The 20,909-nt window shown below is 39.9% G+C and overlaps 1 protein-coding gene and 1 long non-coding RNA gene across 7 annotated transcripts in view; one reads left to right on the plus strand and one right to left on the minus strand.

Annotated features, from left to right (window-relative positions):
• Window positions 1-20,909, plus strand: part of LOC146045195 (uncharacterized) — a 101,258-nt gene that overhangs the window by 70,135 nt on the left and 10,214 nt on the right. The gene's annotated exons all lie outside the window — the stretch shown is intronic.
• Window positions 15,285-20,909, minus strand: part of LOC146045196 (uncharacterized) — a 34,844-nt gene continuing 29,219 nt past the window's right edge. Inside the window, exons 4-5 of one of the 2 annotated variants that reach the window (XR_014465383.1) lie at window positions 19,520-19,577; window positions 15,285-16,186 (exon numbers count right to left, since the gene is read on the minus strand). This is a non-coding gene — a long non-coding RNA (uncharacterized LOC146045196). Of the gene's footprint in view, window positions 16,187-18,576; window positions 19,412-19,519; window positions 19,578-20,909 lie in introns of those variants that run through there. The other variant, XR_014465382.1, reaches the window with a different exon arrangement.

The raw sequence follows: 20,909 nt of genomic DNA on the forward strand, positions 1-20,909 counted from the left end.
CTTCCCGACAGCATTGAAGAGGCAGATCGACAGAATCGACCCTACCTTAAAAGCAGTCTTTGCAACCACGGCCCTTTTTTGCTGATCGGCCGGCGGGACATTGAATCCCAACTGTCAATAAACTGGGAGCGGGTCGAAAATGGGCCAGGGCCCTCACAGTCCAGACATACCGACAGTCGGGAACCGGTATTGACTACCCCCCATAGTCTCCTCTCTATATACATTTCTAGTATTGTAAGCTAATTTCTTTTTCCTTTTTTTTTTAGAAACTTTGCAAATCAGTAGGAAAAGAAATGTACAAAAGTAATCTGTGTATGCGTATATTATATACTAGATAGGTAAATACAGTATATAGATAGATAGATAGATAGATAAATGGATTTATGCACTATGAGGCTCCCTTCCATATGTTTCAATTTTGTGTGTGTGTGTGTGTGTGTGTGTGTGTGTGTGTGTGTGTGTGTGTGTAATATATAATATGTATCAAAAACCAATAATGTTTTCTTAGCGCCAAGTACCCTGAATAAAATGAATTGTCCTTCATATACATATAAAGATACATTGTTTATGTATAAAAAAAAATCATTAAAAGTCCAATAAAATTAAACAAATTCTTTACAGGGCTCCTTGTGGCTGGAGTAATTCACCATGTTTAACAGTTGTTTGCACTCACAAATGTAACATACCAACGCGTTTCGTTTCATCAATAAACTTCATCAGGGGCAATAATAGATCTAATAGATCTGGCTCCTGGAGGTGTGTGTTCTCCTGTGTCCAAACACCAAGTCAAGTGGTGTTTGGACACAGGAGAACACACACCTCCAGGAGCCAGAAAGGTTATTTTCCTCTTATTAGACCACATCCAAACCCCTGTGTTCTTCAAGGAGACCGCAATTAGGATATTGGAGATTTTCCCTGTTTATATTATAAGGGGACTGCACTTCAATACTATAAAACATACCACTCTTTTAGAGTGAATTATCTCACTATACGGTATATAATTACCCGAACCAATCCAATAGAAGTTTCACTAATTTTAAATTGGGCACTGCCCATCGCCCTTAAGATTTTGTTTTGAACTTACTTAAGATCATCGAATTTACATCAAGGAGATCGCATATTAAAACTAGAGTTCATCCCTGATTATATTTTAATGGGACCATAATTCTTTACCTAAAAACCGACCATCGATTTAGAGCGAATTATCTCTATTAACGGTATCTTAATATTCGAAGAATCTAATTGAAGTTCTACAAATCCCCTATCGGACACCGTTTGTTTCTCAAATATCATTTCTCAAACTAAAGATATTCGGGTCCAATTCACCGTAGCCTAACAGCTTGAACACACACTACTAATCAACAAAGTTGCCCATATTAAAAGACTTAATAAGTATACTATTTGAATCTCTAACCGGACCAACTACCACTACAATCGTACTAAACTGTTGATTAGAGAATTTAGAAGATTCACTACAATACTATTTTCACCCCTGATGAAGTCTCATAAAGAGACGAAACGCGTTGGGTAACCATTGACTACTTTTGTGATCCATAAACCAAGAATACACCTGTATTAGAAGAACCATTCATAAAGCATTATGAGGTTTCTGTTTTAAAATGTTTTAAATAAATGTTTTTTACTTTGAAATTGTTTATGGTCCATTTGATATTGTAAAGGAAAGACAGGAATTATCCTGACCAATACACAGGGCGCTATATAACACTTTTGGTTTGGATATTTGCTATTTGATCTCTCTAGTAGGGGATTAAGTGTTATCAAGCGACCAATACAGCATAGCGCAAATTCTGGAGATATTGTACATTATATATATATATATATATACACACACACACACGATGGGGGGGGCGTCAGCCCTCAAAATGAATTCACAAGCAGTCCGGTGTAAAAACCGACGTTTCAAAGCCTAGCGGCCTTTTTAACAAAGTGCATAAGAGAAGTTCTGTGAAAGAGAGGTCACCAACCTCGAATTGTAGGAGTGAACAATACACGTTTGTGTTTGTTTATAAAATCCGTGAGTGCCCCCTCGTTATTTCTCCATTTTATACATATAAAATAATAACATTTTTGTGATTGTTCTGCCTCCACACAGCGTTATACAAGCTGCACATTACAAAAAAATAATAGTAAAAATTTTAAACAATTATTCTCTTTATTGTTTCTGTGTACTGCATCCATACTATACTTTTAGAAGTTCCGTGTGTGATTGTTCTGCCTCCACGCAGTGTTATACAAGCTGCGCATAAAAAATAATAATAATAATAATAATTTTGCTCTTCTTTATTGTTTGTGTGTACTGCACCCCAATACACCATACTGATACTGTCAGAAGTTCCGTGTGTTAATAACCAGCCAGCTTGCTGTAGACCTTGGCCTAAATTAAATTAAAACAAGATTGTGAGCTGTAAAGTGGTCAAAATTGTCTGGAAAGGGCTGAAAATTAATGTTATTGAGGGCAATATTACTCTATGGTAAAAAAAAAAAAAAACACGTAAAAATTACGCAATTTGGTTGTTTTTTTGACCATTTTTGAAAATAAAAAACAAATCCAAAGCTTTTCCAAATCCAAAGCTTTTCATCAACGAATCCAAATCCAAATCTCGGCGACGAATCCAAATCTTCAGCCCCGGCACCCATCTCTAGTCACCAATAATCCGTAACTAACAATCGGTGTTAAGAAAATTGGAATTTCAATCCCCTAAGCATCTTTGTCAAGAATCAGCAAAAAGAAACATCGGACCACATGAACAAGCACTGACTGTGTAGATAGATAGACAGACAGATGGATGGACAGATAGATAGATAGACAAACAGATAGATAAATCGATGGTACTCTAGTAATTATGGATACATGTATAACGCCTAGCATTTGTTTGTGATGGGGTGTCTTGCCTCAACAGAATAGAATTGTGACACTAAGTCACTACATACAACGCTCACTGTTTCACTGAACTGGCACTCAATTTAAAGAGAGTCAAGACATGAATTAACTCAATACTCCTTAGTTTATTATACAAGTATCAAGCTAAAACATCATATAATATAATTCTAACAGTCTAGAGATTATTGGTATAAGTTTTCAGTTAAAAGCATCAATACATCACCGGATATTGTAGCATCACCCGAAGCTTTGTCCTTGTTTGGGGAATTCCAGCAATCAGCACGGGGAAATACCGGGACTCACGTAGCATGTCTGCTGCGTCCAAGATGAATTCCCAAATTCCCCGTAGAAATCCCCAACCTTATATACCTAACTTTTAGGTAACGAACTATTAACTAACTAGCCAATCTTATATATCTAACTTTTAGGTAACGAACTATTAACTAACTAGTGTCGCCTCGAGCAAACATCTTGCGACCACGCATCATACTGTACTGTTGGTTTAAACTAGTTTTAACAGCTTTTTCCTCTTGTAGTTTTGAACTTTAATAACCCATCCTGCATAAGAAAGTTATGGCTCGCTGTAGCACAAGATGGAAGACAATTCTTCTTCTTTATATCATACACACCATACACCATGCGCGTCACAGGCGTATCCACCACATGGGGACATGAATTCTAGGCATTCTGAAATATTGGCACATTTTTTGTAAACATTTTTAGTAATAACCTTGTTAATAAGCAAAAATATAGAAGATAGACTTTTACCATAGGGACCTCCTAATTATAGTAACACTTTACTTTTATAAAATCTGTATTTCTGCAAAGTTCTCTGAGTTGTTTATGTTAGTGTGTGAGCGCTGTCAGTGTGCGGCAGCATCCTGGGTTGTATATATTAGCGTGTGAGCGCTGTCAGTGTGCAGCAGCATCCTGGGTTGTGTATATTAGTGTGTGAGCGCTGTCCGTGTGCAGCAGCATCCTGGGTTGTGTATATTTGTATATTAGTGTGTGAGCGCTGTCAGTGTGCAGCAGCATCCTGGGTTGTGTATATTAGCGTGTGAGCGCTGTCAGTGTGCAGCAGCATCCTGGGTTGTGTATATTAGTGTGTGAGCGCTGTCCGTGTGCAGCAGCATCCTGGGTTGTGTATATTTGTATATTAGTGTGTGAGTGCTGTCAGTGTGCGGCAGCATCCTGGGTTGTGTATATTAGTGTGTGAGTGCTGTCAGTGTGCAGCAGCATCCTGGGTTGTATATATTAGCGTGTGAGCGCTGTCAGTGTGCAGCAGCATCCTGGGTTGTGTATATTAGTGTGTGAGCGCTGTCCGTGTGCAGCAGCATCCTGGGTTGTGTATATTTGTATATTAGTGTGTGGGCGCTGTCAGTGTGCAGCAGCATCCTGGGTTGTGTATATTAGTGTGTGAGTGCTGTCAGTGTGCAGCAGCATCCTGGGTTGTGTATATTAGTTTGTGAGTGCTGTCAGTGTGCAGCAGCAGCATCCTGGATTGTCTATATTAGTGTGTGAGCGCTGTAAGTGTGCAGCAGCATCTTGGGTTGTGTATATTAGTGTGTGAGCGCTGTCCGTGTGCAGCAGCATCCTGGGTTGTGTATATTTGTATAATAGTGTGTGAGCGCTGACAGTGTGCAGCAGCATCCTGGGTTGTGTATATTAGTGTGTGAGTGCTGTCAGTGTGCAGCAGCAGCAGCAGCATCCTGGATTGTGTATATTTGTATAATAGTGTGTGAGCGCTGTCAGTGTGCAGCAGCATCCTGGGTTGTGTATATTAGTGTGTGAGTGCTGTCAGTGTGCAGCAGCATCCTGGGTTGTGTATATTAGTTTGTGAGTGCTGTCAGTGTGCAGCAGCAGCATCCTGGATTGTCTATATTAGTGTGTGAGCGCTGTAAGTGTGCAGCAGCATCTTGGGTTGTGTATATTAGTGTGTGAGCGCTGTCTGTGTGCAGCAGCATCCTGGGTTGTATATATTAGTGTGTGAGTGCTGTCAGTGTGCAGCAGCATCCTGGGTTGTATATATTAGTGTGTGAGTGCTGTCAGTGTGCAGCAGCATCCTGGGTAGTGTATATTACTTTCTGAGCGCTGTCCGTGTGCAGCAGCATCCTGGGTTGTGTATATTAGTGTGTGAGCGCTGTCCGTGTGCAGCAGCATCCTGGGTAGTGTATATTACTTTCTGAGCGCTGTCCGTGTGCAGCAGCATCCTGGGTTGTATATATTAGTGTGTGAGTGCTGTCAGTGTGCAGCAGCATCCTGGGTTGTGTATATTAGTGTGTGAGTGCTGTCAGTGTGCAGCAACATCCTGGGTTGTGTATATTAGTTTGTGAGCGCTGTCCGTGTGCAGCAGCATCCTGGGTTGTATATATTAGTGTGTGAGTACTGTCAGTGTGCAGCAGCATCCTGGATTGTCTATATTAGTGTGAGTGCTGTCAGTGTGCAGCAACATCTTGGGTTGTGTATATTAATGTGTGAGTGGTGTCAGTATATATTTCATGTGAATAGTGAAATACAAGCTCCTTATCTCAAGTGTACACCAACTCCTCCAATCTAACAGAAAATGCTAGAAAAGCCTCCTAGTGCAATACATTATAACTTCCATCTGTGTGTGTAAAAGCAAATAAGTGCATCCACAGCAAACGTAAAATGTTTCATAGCTCACCTCAAATCATTATATGATTCACATGAAGTCTCCAACCATATGGAATTTTTCAAACGTTTTTAATATGCATTCATTAATATATAAAAGACCTAACAGCAAACATAGTGAAATACAGTTAATATTTAGAACACAGGGACATAAGCGATTGCCCTTAAAATTTTTCGAAAAAAAATTAAAGTTTTTTTAACCTTTATTAAGCAATTATTAGGTTGGTTAATAATCGGTTATAATTGGTTATTTACACTAAAATATTCATTTGAAAAAATCTGTTGGTTGGACACCAAGCAGAGAGCACACACACTATTTCCCTAACAGAGGAGTTGGAGGGGATAAAATCCTTTTCATGAATAGGCGAATACAAATGTGCTGAAGGATGTTTTAAGGCGAGAGTTTTTTCCTCACAACAAAAAATTGGTCCCAATAATCTCTTCATTTATCCTTATAAAGACCCACATATTAAAGGAGCGAACAAGGGTCTATTATCAAAATACGGTACTTATATGTTAATTTGGCGCCCACTAAGCTATTTGCTTAGTTTTCCACCTCCCCTCGCAGGGCTCGCTATGCTCACCACGCTTCGGGCCCGGTGTCTCGCTGCGCTCGCCACACTATATAAAATCAATTCCATGCCGACATGGATAGTGGGGGTATGAGCGTAGTAACTATAGTGGGCGCCTAACTAACATATAAGTACCCAAAATACGAACCATAGTATTGGAGATCCTACTGGGAGGAATGAGCCAAGCTTAAGCCTTTAATCTAGATCCTGGGGAGGATCACTACTATTTTTCTGTTTTTCATATGTACATAAGATGTACAATTATAAGAGCTATTGTTTTTTTCCCCTGATGAAGTTTCTTGTTGAAACGAAACGCATTGGGTAAACTACTACAAACTGTGAAAGGAAAATATCATTGTATGAACTACTCCAGCTACAAGGAGCTGTAATAAAGAAATTGTTTTTATGAAACTTTTAAAATAAATGTATTTTATACAAATAATTGTTCCCATTTCTCTGTAAAAATATATGTTAATCTATTGGGCGCTTAGAAGAAAACACTATTGGTTGTGGAGATTTTTGTGTAGTCCTTACTAGAAGGGGACTTAAGTGTTGGAAGCGACCGCCATTATCACATAGCGCAATTTTAGAGATATTGTTGTTGAGATATATATATATATATAACAGATAGCTATCGTTAAAAGCAATTTAATATGCTTTAATAAAACACACCCACATATTAAATGACAGACATTATGTAAATATATATTGGTGTACATTTAATTTGTGTGGTTTTAGTTAAGCATATTAAATTGCTTTTAAAATGAGCAGGTGATCTACTCATTATTTTTCCACGCCGGTCTAGGGTGAAAACGCCCAGCAGGCGTTCCCCCTACACACACCAGGGACGTCAGTAAAACACTTTTCTCAGGGTCGGAGGTGCTGCTGGCAGCTGCGAGCAAGGGGGGGAGGGGGCGAGGAGGGGCGGGTGTCCTTTGCGCTGCACAGCTGCCCCAGCGGTGTCACAGATATTGATGGCAATCCCTAGGAGGAGCCTCGAGGATGGGGAAGAACCAATCACACAAGCTGGAGGCAGAGGCAGCATTGTTTCTGTGCTTTGTGCTGCCCGTGCTGCTGCCTGTGTGACAGGCGCATCACAGGCAGACCCAGCCCGGCAGAAGCAGAGTGGCAGTGCAGGGAGAGTGCCTCTTCAGTACTGCGCCTCCCTGCACCGCAGGAGCTGCTGTGGCTAGCGCCAGCCCTGAGCGTGCACTTTCTCTGAGGTATAAGAATACTTTCCTACAATTGAGAACTTGATTGTGAACAGTCAATGAAAATTTACGTGGAATAATGACCCGCTTATAATAAACAAATCTGAGAGTTCATTTTATTGTATGTTATTGAACAGACCACTATAAGCCACAAGGTTGTGACTATTGTATGGGCACCAGTGTTTCAGTGTTGTATACAAAATATGGGGGCTAAAATCACTACTGGGGACATCTGTAACAGCACTGCTTAGGATATGATCTGTAACTGGCACTACTGAGGACAGGATATGTAACTGGCACTAAATATACGCACAAAATAATGTTTGGCACTTAAATTCAGTACCTGAGATAGTACACAAACTTTGTTTCATGTCTTGAAACCTTGTTTTATGCACAAATAAAATATATTTGTGTGTATTTCATGTGTTTGATGTGTTTATACAACATAAATGCAACATACCTATGGATACATAATTGAAATATAAAAAATATCCTGAAATACAGAATAATCCATTATCCAGAATTCTTCTGGACCCAAGCATTTTGGATAAGGGATACTCAAAATGTGTGTGTGTGTGTGTGTGTAATATATATATATATATACGAAATAATGCAGCACTAGGAGACTGGTTTAAAAAAATGTATTGGCAAAAACATGCCACAGAGTCCAACGTTTCGGGGTAAACATATCCCTTTTTCAAGGTGTGATATCACACCTTGAAAAAGAGGTATGTTTACCCTGAAACGTTGGACTCTGTGACACGGTTTTGCCAATATATTTTTTTATACCAGTCTCCTAGTGCTGCATTATTTTGTCTATATTCATCCTTTCCCGGTGAGGGCACAGGAGCAGCTGCATAGTAGTGGAGTGCCGGACCGTGGTGTGTGTGTGTGTGTATATATATATATATATATATATATAAATATAATATTTCACAAGAACTGCAAGCACTCCAGCCGTTAGATAGATAAATCCTTTTAATTATTGAATCCCTGTTGTTCTATATCTATCTATCTATATATATATATATATATATATATATATATATATATATATATATATATAGTGTATAAGGAAAAGGCTGGCACTCTGAGGTCTGAAAAACGTGCTGTATTTGTTCTTTTTGAACAAATACAGCACGTTTTTCAGACCTCAAGAGTGCCAGCCTTTTCCTTATACACTCTGCATCGCGTGGAAGAGCACCGGGGCAGCTGACCCAGCTGGAAGAGTGCCGGGCCGCACACTAACTATATATACTACATTTCTTTGATGTGACAATATATCACTTTTGAAAAAGACCTACGAGTGCCGCTTGTTATTTCCTGAAATTATCTCTTAAACTGTGTACACACGGGGGCGATAGGGGCTGAAATCGCTGGAAATATGGTCGCTGGCGACCATATTGCCAGTGATAGGAGTGTGCCCCAGCGATAAATTGCTGGGTGCGCGCTCCTGTTTCCAGCCCCTTTCTAATCGCTGGTCGCATGAGCTTAACAGTTGTGCTTACAATTTCAGGATTATTCCAATTATCGCTATCGGCACTAAGTCCCCTACTAGTCAGGACTTAAATCACCAATCTCACATACAACAGTGTCCAAAATTACATAGGATATATTCCATATATATAAAAACACAATTAGATTGAACAGTAAAGAAATTATTAAAATATTAAGCATATATCATCTCCTTGTGGTTGGAGTAAATCTTATTGTATACAGTAGTTTGCAATCACAGATGTAGTATATCCAACGTCTTCGTCTTACGCAAAAAAATTCATCAGGGGTAAACAATGATGATCTACAATTGTAGGATACAACAATAAATGCCAATATACAAGAACATTCACATATCAATTGTATAAAAGAACATTGTATAGTTTAAAAATAAAAAGAAGATGAAGAAGAAGAACCATTTCAATAGGAATACATATATTTATATTCCCAGATTGTATAGAGAAGCAAATAATGACAGCGCAATAAATAAGCAAATGAAATATAATATTATAAAACAAAGTCACCTGTCTGTCTTTCTATCGCTCTCTCTCTCTCTCTATCTATCTAATATGTATTCAGAAATTTAGAACAATCAGCATTGCACCTATATAATTATATATGTAGATCTCTAGTAAATAGTCCAAATTATGAAATACATTTTTGCATTTTTTTTCTTCATAGTTTGCGGTAAGGGGAAGCTTTTAAAGCCCTTAAACACTACAGCGATTTGGGACAATTTCACCCATTTCCAACGCAGTGGGGCGAGAGTTCGACCTGAATCGGATGTGTGTAACATCCAATTGGGTCTTATGTGTGGTCCTGTGCGCATCAGACTGAAGTCGGAGGTCGGTCCTCTGAATCAAACCCCCCTCCCAAGGAAGGGGAACAGACGGGTCGCATGCAATGCATCACATGTGAAAGGACTGCATTCGATGTATCACATCCGATTCTGCAGCCCAGTAAGGTCCCAGTATATGGTCAAATGGCCATATACTGCTGCAATACATTGTGTGTATGGATTGCGCATATTAAGGGGCACATTTATCAAGATCACATTTACAATGCCCAGGATCGCATTGTAAAATGCGATCATATCACCGGGATGTATCACCTGCTGTGCGCAGGGACAGGGCTCCGAAAGGAGCCTGTCCCTGCGATGCCTGGAGCTGGAAGCCGGGGGGGTCTGCGCATGCGCGTTTACGCGCTGACCCCCCCCCCCGCGACCCCACTGACCGCACTGCCGCTCGGGCAGTGCGATGTGTAGCCATAGGCTACAATGGACTATCGCCATATCAGAACGGCGATAACCCATGGGTGCAATGCCGGGCTGCCCGATGTTGATACATCGGGCAGCTTCGCATCCCCCATAGAAACCTATGGGGGATGCGGCCGGCGGCGCTGCAGGGGAGATCGCAGCAGGGATCGGAGATTCCTGCTGCGGTCCCCCTTTAATACATTTCAGTGCTATTTAATATTTGCGGTTAACCCCCGAAAACTGATGTTTTTGGGGATTTAGCCGCAAATATTGCTTGCTAAATGGGCCCCTAAATGTAAACCAGTGGTGTACAGTGCATCCGGAAAGTATTCACAGCGCTTCATTTTTTCCACATTTTGTTATGTTACAGCCTTATTATAAAATGGAATCAATTTTTTCGCTCAAAATTCTACACATAATACCCCATAATGACAGCATGAAAAGGGTTTTGGGAGATTCACGGTCTTCAAAATAAAAGAAAATACCAACCAAGTGTTCACAGCCTTTGCCATGAAGCTCAATATTGATCTCAGGTGCATCCTGTTTCCACTGATCATCCTTGAGATGTTCCTACGGCTGAACTGGAGTCCACCTATGGTCAATTCAGTTGATTGGACATAATTTGGCAAGTCTCACACCTGTGTCCATGAGGTCCCACATATGACAGTGCATGTCAGAGCACAAACCAGGTACCACTCATCACCAGGCCAATACCATCCTTGAGCTGTGTACACACGGTGCAATATATCGCTCAGTGTCCCGTTTTCATCAGCAACCAGAGATGGTCTCTGATGAACAGGAGACTCTGCCAGGGGAGCCGCAGAGAGAAACAGCTGATCGCAGGAGCAAGCCACTGCGACCAGCAACCATTAGAAGGCTGAACACGGGAGCGTGCACCCCGTGATTTATCGCTGCAGCACAAACAAATCGCTGGCAATATGTTCGCTCAGCAACCATATTGCCAGCGATATTGCATCATGTGTACACAACTTTGGTGGTGGCAGCATCATGCTGTGGGGTTGTTTATCAGCAGGAGCTGGGAGACCAGTCAGGATAGATAGAAAGCTGAATGCAGCAATGTACAGAGACATCCTGGATGGAAACCAGCTCCAAAACGCTCTTCACCTCAGACTGGGGCGACGGTTCATCTTTCAGCAGGAGACCGACCCTAAGCACACAGCCAAGATATCACAGGAGTGGCTTCAGGACAACTCTGTGACTGTACCCGAGTGGCCCAGCCAGAGCCCAGACTTGTACATCTCTGGAGAGATCTGAAAAAGGCTGTGCACTAACGCTTCCTGGCAACCTGATGAAGCATCAGAGGTGCTGCAGAGAGGAATGGGCGAAACTGACCAAAAGATGGGTGTGCCAAGCTTGTGGCATCATATTCAATAACACCTGAGAGTGTAATTGCTACCAAAGGTGCATCAACATAGTATTGAGCAAAGGCTGTGAATACTTCTGTGCATGTGATTTTTTTTAAATAAAAATTTGCATAAAGCTCCCAAAATTGTGCTTCTGTCAGTGAGGCAGGGATGTGCTGCTGTCAGTGAGGCGGGGATGTGCTGTAGGTGTGCTGCTGCTGCTGCTGCTGAGGGTAGGGGGGGGGGGCCAATAACACTCCCCCCTCAACTTGTGTTTTTTCTCCCCTTAAACATTTTCCTCCCGCGATTAAGCCATCCCACCAAAATTTTATCGGGGCCTGGTATTCCTCTTGGCGGCCCTGTCAACACTAGCCGACACTATCCTACATGCCTCCTCCTCCTAAAGGACTATACCATACAAGTGGACATGGAAGCAGTAAGGTCTGTGTCTGAAGCATGGTGAACGCAGCAAGCCGTGCGATGTGACGCAGAACACAGACATGGTTGTCCATGTTGACCTAGCCAATAAAAAACTAATGTCAACCTTTTTCACGTCGATCTTTTTGATTGTGTCGACAATTTGACCCTGTCTTACTAGTGCATATCGACCTATTTACTGTATCAGCCTACTGCTTGTCGAACAATAGAGATGGACCAAATGACTGTCAACCTACATCTTGTCAAAATAACAATCCATCACCTCACATCTAGCATCCTGTATACCACCAGTGACTGGCCGGAAATGGTGGGTTGTCAGAGAAGAGGCGCAAATCCTGCGTCGGAACCGGAGCTGGACAAGGATAAGAACAGGGGACTGGTTTATTAAGCCTGGTGAAGTGATAAAGTGGCCGGTGTCAACACACCAGCAGACCAGCCTCTAACTGTCATTTTGAATCCCTGCATGTAACATGTCAGTTAGGAGCTGATTGACTGGTGCGTTATCACCGGACACTTTGGGTGACATTTAATGGGATGCGATTTTTAGTAAGGTTCTGAAATCACTAATTATCGCAGTTTTTTGGGGAAAATTGCTAATTAAAAAACGATTATTTCATGAGATGCAAATTTGTGGGTGAAAAGTGCCATATAGTGCGAATTTTAGTTAGTGGACGTATAATTTTTTTTAGCAATAATCATGTGCAAATTTTTAGACATGAAAGTGTGCGCGCTATTTAAAAAAAAAAAGCATAATCAGCCCCAGGCTATTTGAGCCGGACCGGGTTCCAAAAAATATGGGGGGGGACGACAAAAAAAAACTGGGGGTCCTGGTTCCAGCATGCGGGGGAGGCCTGATGGGACGTGTAGTTCGACTGTAAAAAAGCAAAGTTGTTTTTATTTCATTTTACACGTATCAGCCCAGCGTCCACTGCCTAGCGATGCCGGGGCGCCCCGGGCTTCAGCCCTGGATGGCCTGGGGTCCCGCTGGGGTTATTGAGGGGGTCCCCGGTCCCCCGGTCCCCCGTCCAAGGCTGACCAGTCACGTGAGCATGGTATGGCCGGGGGACCTTTCTTAAAAAGTGTCCCCCGGCTGTGGCATGACGCCGTGGGCTGTTGGAGCCCGGTGCTGGTTCCAAAATGAGGAGACCCTACACCCTTTTTTTATTTTATTTTAACTTTTACATATTTTGTAAGACAGAACCATGCACAGATCGCACTGGTCTTGGCATGGTTCTGTCAAATCGTCTGTCAGAACCTGGTCTGTATGTGTTGAGATTTTTGGTATAATTTTTACAAAATGGCCTCCTATTAAATTTGCGAGCTGTATACTTTATATTGGGAAAACATCTGGATGAGAATTGAAGTGTGATAAATCGACAGTTCAGAATGTGTGATTTTCACAGCAGAAAGTGCAATTCTTACAGCATCCTATTACGTTGGCGATTTCGGGAAAACGTGCGAATTTTGATTTTTTTTTTTACTAAAATCGTAAAAGTCGAGATAGCTCCTCCCATTAAATGTCACCATTTATCTCTTAATACATCTGCCCCCTAAGGTGTCATGTAGACTAATAATAACAAACTATAAAGACATTGGGAAACAGAGGAAATATATATTTAACCCTTTGCCAAAGCTGTGAGAGATCCACAAAATATCCGCTATAAATGCCAGCGCCGCTCACAGCAACTGTTTTGGGTGCAATATTTACCTAAACTTCAGTTAATTGACTTGGCTGTGATTGTATTTATTTATACTAATAGAACAGTCGCTGTGAGCGGCGCTGGCGTTGTTAGCGGATATTTTGAGGATCTCTCACAGCAACTTTGGCAATCACAGGGTTAATGTTGCTTTTGTGATATTGCCCAGGCCTGGACCACCAGATCGCATTGATGGCAGCCAGAAAATCATTACCTCTATAATTTAGCACTGTGCTGATAGCCAGGGTATTTGGAAAGTACAACTGGAATGAATTGTGAGTCCAGATTAGAGTGAATTCTTTGTGATCAGTGGCGTAACTACATATGTGGCAATCCCTGCGGTGGCTTGGTGCCGCTGGCTAAACTGACAGACGACCGACGCAGCAGTGAGCGCTGAGCTGGTCCCGCCCTGAACATATCAAATGAGCGGGGACCCAGTACAGTGTATATTGAATTAGTATGTCCCCGCCCTGTGCATATGTAATGAGCGGGTCTCACTCATTACATATGCACGAGGATGACCCGCTCATTAAATATACACTGTGATGGGTCCCCGCTCATTAGATATGCATCAATCTGGATCATCTCAGCGCTCACTGCTGCCTGGGTCACCTGTCAGCTCAGCCAGTGGCCTCGCCCCTTCTTGGCGGGGGGGGGGGGGGGTTTGGCAGGGGGGAGAACAATTTGTAGCTGTTTGTGATTGTGTTGCTGTAATGTTTTTTAGCTCAAGACCACAGAAGATTAGGGGGACAATTTAATTAGGGGCACGGAAGTAATATCAAAAAGAACACTGCAACACATTTGCGACTTGATTTGACTACAATAAAATCGTTCAGATTCATCAATGCATAGAACCAGGGTTCACATATTCTTTACGGCAGACACTGCGCTCCGCTGAAACAGGTGGAGAAGTTTTTACAGAGCTCAGGAATGAAAACAGCGTTAATTGCTAGGGATCCAACATGTACTCTAGCAATGCAGTTCCTAAAGACAGGAACCAGATGCTAACATGGGATTCACAGGAGCTATTTTTCAATAACGCACATGCGCCGATACTACGCTCGCTATTAACGAATGCGCATACACAATGTTTGGGGAGGTGTGGGGGGGGCTATAAATAATGCTTTAGGAATTATTTTAATGATCTGGTGATGCAGGCAGACATTCCTGTGACACTGAAGTCATGTGATCACTCAAAGCCAATCTCCTGGCAGCTAGCAGCTTTGTGATGTCAGAGAATGATTCACCATCGCGCACTGAGCATGCAGCTGCCGGTATGTGGTATAAAATTGCAGCAAAAATTAGCACGGTTGCTATGGGCAACTCCTGGACTTGTTCTGTTTAGAAAGTGTGATAAATCTACCCCGAATACTCATGACTACGTAGCTGCTCACAAGACGACCAAGTTTATGATAGAAATGGTGGCAGCAGTTTCTTTTGACGACGTAGCGGTCACAAGGGATGGAACCATCGATGGTTTAACCAGCGATGGTTCTGTTGTATGCACACAGACGGCTACACAAAGGTGCTGTGCAGCGGTCAGTGATTTTGGCAATGCAGTTACTGGATGGACTTTTGAGGGAGATGATGCAAAAAAACTACTTCAATCCAGCTGAGAACATCGATTATTAACAACCATCGGTTTATAGCAACCACCTTTAGTTTATACAGACATGTAAAATAGAGACTACACCTATAATACAGCAGCAACATAGAAACGAATACAAGTTTAGTTAAGCATTATCTCTTTGGATAATTGTTTAACCCTTTGAGTGCCAAGTGAATTTGTAAAAAAAATAAATAAATAGGGGTGAAAATTGCCAAGCGAACATTTCTATTCATCACAATGACCTGTGATGTCACCTTATATAGAAAATATCATCTTTTCTATGCACATTTTTTATTTGAAGTTATATAACAAATGTGAGTGATGCTGGCATTTTCAGCAGATATTTTGCAGAGAAATGTTGGCACTCAAAGGGTTCATGTATAGTAATGTGTAAGCGATGGGTCTTCCTGAAAGAGCACCGGTCGCTTACACACAGAATAGGGAGCCATTTTGTGATCTGAATCAGCCATTTTGTTGTCTGAACCAATGTCTGTGAGAATGCAGTCTATCGGTTTAGTAATTCTTGGCAGATGCTTTCATCTGGCCAGTTAGAGTGATAGAGTGCGGCGCGATCACCATGGGACGTCACTCTGTGGGTCTCATTACCAAAATAACGTCCAATGGATTACGCCGTACATCTTTGAGGTTTGTTCGGCTGCATAAATCCAGGAGCTGTTCTGTGCATGTGCGAAACGGATCTTGCATCATCGTTTTAGTACCTCCCCTAGTGTGTACCCTCTATGACGTTAACGATGCGCGCTCTATCCTTCATGTAGGGATGACGGAAGACATCACTATTGAGGGCCATGCTGCGGAATGCAGCATGACTGCCGCCAACTCTCTGTCGCTGCCGGCATTGGCAACCCCCCGGTGCTGCCGCCATCGGTAAGTGTGGATGTATTTGCCGATGTCTGCTTCACCGCCGGGTCCTGTTGCTGCCAATGTCGCAATGCCACACCAGCTAATGTGTACCCAGCTTGAAAAGGGAAATGCTGTATAAAACAACACATTTGTATTACATTTGCTGAGAGTCTCAGATCTCCATATTAAAGTTATCTTACTGATACAGAACTACTAAATATTTTATTGTATATACTTTTGGCTTCCAAATACAGGAAGTAATTGTCCTGTGAACTATGGGGTCTATTTATTAAAAAACACTGTAAAATACATTTTTTGTGTACTGTTAATCATGGTGATAAGGAATCGACTAATTTATTTAAAACATAAAATATGACATTTCAGATCTGGGCAGCCAGTCACCACAATTAAAATAAAAAATAAAAAAAATGTTTAAAGATATAAAAAAAAAACTTTACAAATTTTAAAACAGCTTTATCGAAGGATGTTTTTTTTCAATGATGCCCTTCTGTTACCAGCACCCTCTAAAATCCAGCATTGCGTGGTAAATGTGTACCAGGCAAGAGGAGGCTATTGCCAGGAGTAACTCTTTAATGCATAGAGTGAAGCTATAAAACGTGCTGTTGTACAAAGAGAGAGAGAGAGAGAGAGAGAGAGAGAGAGAGAGAGAGAGAGAGAGAGAAAGAGAGAGAGAGAGAAAATGTAAATATATATAATGTATATTAAATATATATATATATAGAGAGAGAGAGAGAGAGAGAGAGAGAGAGTACAGAGTAGAGAGGCGGTACTCTCCGGCTTACATAAATACAGACCTTCGTAATAAGTATCAGGTAAATCAACGTTTCGGATTAATCCTGACAAAGGTTTTCCAATAAACTGAAACGTTGACTTACCTGATACCTACGAAGGTCTGTATTTATTTATGACCGAGAGTGCCGCCTCTCTGCTCGTTACTGCATTTTCGTCACGTGGAGGCACCCGCCAATATTGACTACAACTACATGTTTGGAGTCCACCACTAGCTACATATAGTATATACAGTATCAAATAGAAAGATAGATACATACGTGTGTGTGTGTGTGTGTGTGTGTGTGTGTATATGTATATATATATATATATAGTATAATGTATATGTGTGTGTGTGTGTTTGTATGTGTCTGAGTGCATATATATATATATATATATATATATATATTAACCCTTTAAAGCATAGGGTGAAGCAATAACAAGTGTTATCGTCATTCTATACTGCTGGAACCAATGAACAAGGTATAATATTTACAGTTATACACACTTAATAGATAAATACAGTATATATATATATATATATATATATATATATATAGAGAGAGAGAGAGAGAGAGAGAGAGAGAGAGAGAGAGAGAGAAAGATAGATATAGATAGATACATGCATTTGTGTATCTATCTATCTATATATATATATATATATATATATACACAACAATTTTTTTCTTTATATTTTCTTACAGAAAAAATATAACAATATATTTATAATGTAATATATTAGCAGTTAAAAAAGAACTATATGTTTAAAATTATGTAGAATTATATAACTTATTCATATTTCTATTATTGGATTTTATTAAAAAGTCAGAATGCAATTAGGCAGGGGGTATTGTGGATATAATGTCCAGGTTTCCAGATAAACCATGTATCTCTGGCATTACTAGGTTACCATACATACATTTCGTACATGTATAACTGTCATTATTCTAGAGAGAGTGTGAGATAGATAGATAGATAGATAGATAGATAGATAGATAGATAGATAGAAAAATCTGTATCTGGTACCCGTTGGAACGTCCAATAAATCTGAATTTCTAATACTTTGATCATAATTAAAACTATGCATATATTTAATCAGGAAAGTAAATGTAGTTATATATTTTTTGTACCTTGTTGCTGGGCACAAATGACTTTGATACAGTAGCCCTTAGAATGTGGGTATGTAATTGGTGAATTTTCATATGGTCAGTATGGGTACAGTATGTCATAAATGTCGTATCTCTTATACTGACTCATTATGACAGAGCTGAATTTTTGGGGGAGATGTCATCTACCCGGCATTTCCTGATCAATGCTGCTGGCAATGAAGGCTTAAGAGTGGGAAGGCCACATTCCCAAAAGGCATGGGGGGGGGGGGGGGGGCAGGGGTGCCTAAATTTAAATGTGGTACCTTATTGAAATGATGGTGAGAGGATAGAATAGTCTTTTTGACCATTTATTCATGCATATAACAAAATGCCCTCATCGAATCCAGGGTTCTCCCATCCGCAAGGGGGGGATTTCAGGCAATTTGCGAAAAAAAATATTGAATCTAGACGTATATAAAATATACAATATGTGCAAAATATACATTTCATAATTACAATTGTGTAACAAAAGTAGTTTATGTAGTTTGTGGCTACAGTAGGACGTATAGTAACGTTGATAAACCAAGTAAGCTTTTTTATTTCATGACCATTTTGAACATGAAATGATTTGATGACCCGAGAAATAGACAGTAGACTTGCACCCTTTATACGCCAGGATTTTTGCACACAAAATGTTACCTATGACAGTAAATGGGCCAAAACCTAGACATATAAAAATAATAATAAAATGGTATAAGACATAGTTCATGAGCGTGAAATAGGCTGACCGAGTAACGTGAGTTGACCGCGTTTAGGCGTCGGTGGTACTGAGCCCACAATTTTATAGGCTAAAAGAACAGGTCAAATTATAGGTCATATTTATATACGTCGTGTAGATTTAACCTCTGAGTGAAAGAGCTGAACATCTTAATTGCCCTTGTAATTACCCTATAGCGTCAATATATGGCACATAGTGATGTTTAAGTTTGGATGTGTTATCGATGAGTTTTCTGGGGTCATTCATTGCAATAAATCAGCCATTTAAAAAAAATCATAAGTAAAAAGATGAGGACAATAATGAACAAGCTTTACGCAATAGATTGTGTTATCTGGAAAGTGTACGTAAGTTAGGTATGGTCTGTAACGACTTCATATTACAATGTTAACCCATTACAATGCGCAGGCCAGAAAATATAACAATCGGTGAATCTGTAGAATGGTATATAATGCAATAATACTGTAACTCAACTTCTAGAGAGGTTTTATGGAAAATCATATTAAGCAGGACAATTAGCAGTATTTTCATTAATAAAAATAAAAAAAAAAGAGCGTCAAAGTTTTAAGGCCGGAATAGTTATGAGCTGGTGTGTTAACCCCTTGGCTGCTGCTGTAATCCATGATGCATTGTATCTGTGTTGCTTTATGCGTCCATTATATAACAATGCTGGGGAGATGAAACTGGCAGGTCATTACCAGTTGCTGTAATGTTTAAACATTTGGTATTTAAAAGACTTTTACAATTTTGTTTTTGTATTAACAAATATTAAAATCACAAAAAAAGAAAACTATATATCTATATATACATACAGTATATCTGTTTTTCTGTGGACCACAGGTTTTCTAGGACGATATTAGAAAAAAAATGCTAAAAATAAAAATAAAAAAACAGTTAAGGAAATTTTTTTTTGTATATACGTCTGCTGAATTTAATGATCTTTTTTGTATACTGTTGACGCTGTATTTGTCTTTGTTGTATGTTAGTGATGCAGGTTTGTAATTGTAATAATTTTGAAAGGAAATCCCCTATAAACTACCCATGCATTCCTATGCTGTCTCTCCATGTTGTCCCATAATGTATAGGGTATACAGTGAGTTTAGGAGAAATAGACTGTTTTCCCCAGAGTGTAAACTAAAATGTCTATTTTTAACCCATTAATTACTCGCTGTTTGATGAGCAAGTCATTTTGCTAAAAATATGATTTAGGCGATATTCGTGTCCTCTCTGTCTAAAGTGGTTGACGTAAGAAGGTGAATGAGTTTATTCTATAAATATATATACACTGTATATTGCCAGTTCCATCTCATCACTTACTATAATTACATTTGTTGTATTGCAAGTAGTGTTATATTTTACATATTACAAATAAATATATATTTTGCAGTGAAATATATACGCAGGTATACAGGATGTGCATTAACAATGACTTATCATATCTAACGTCTGATAAAAGACCGATTTTTGGTGTTTTTTGGGGGGAAATGTCGTTTTTTCTTTTCTGCAGCAGTAAAAATGTTATGAAACAAATTCAAATGATTGAACTTTACTTAAGACCATTATGCTTTGCACTTAAATATATGTATAGGCAATGTGCTTTGGCCTAACATTGTAGGGCCCTGATTTAACCCTCTGAGTTCAAGCTCAAACATTACTTTTGTTTGTATTTAATGGGGGTTAATGCAGATTTGTTTTTTTTTTTTTTAAGCCTGTGTAATTTTTTTTTTTATTACCGTAATGCTTCCAAACTGGTTTGTCAATAAAGTAATAATTATGACCTTGATTTTTATAATGGTGGCTGATGCGTTAATTGTGCTGTTCATTGCCTTAGGGTTCTACATGTTTCAGATGTATTTGGTAGGTTAAATATGGGGGTGGTTTACATTTAGCACTGGGCATCTGATCATAGATTACTAAGGAGGAGGGTAATGGGGAAACCAACACTGGGATGTGCTCAATGAACTCTTTCACGTGTAATTCATTCATGTAATTCGACTGCAAACAAATATTGCTGGAAAATGATTATAGATATGTTTCTGGTGGGTTTATATATAGAGAATCTTTTGCAATATTTTGCCTATTTAGAAATGACTGTAAATAGGAATGTATGTTTTCATAGTTTGATATTACAATATTTCCATTTGGATCTCTGTTTAAATTGTGCTTTGGAATTTCAGCACAAATAACCAATCGCTTTGTAGC

This window comes from Crinia signifera, chromosome 11 (assembly GCF_055691185.1).
Source record: "Crinia signifera chromosome 11, ASM5569118v1, whole genome shotgun sequence".
NCBI classification, from domain to species: Eukaryota; Metazoa; Chordata; class Amphibia; order Anura; family Myobatrachidae; genus Crinia; species Crinia signifera.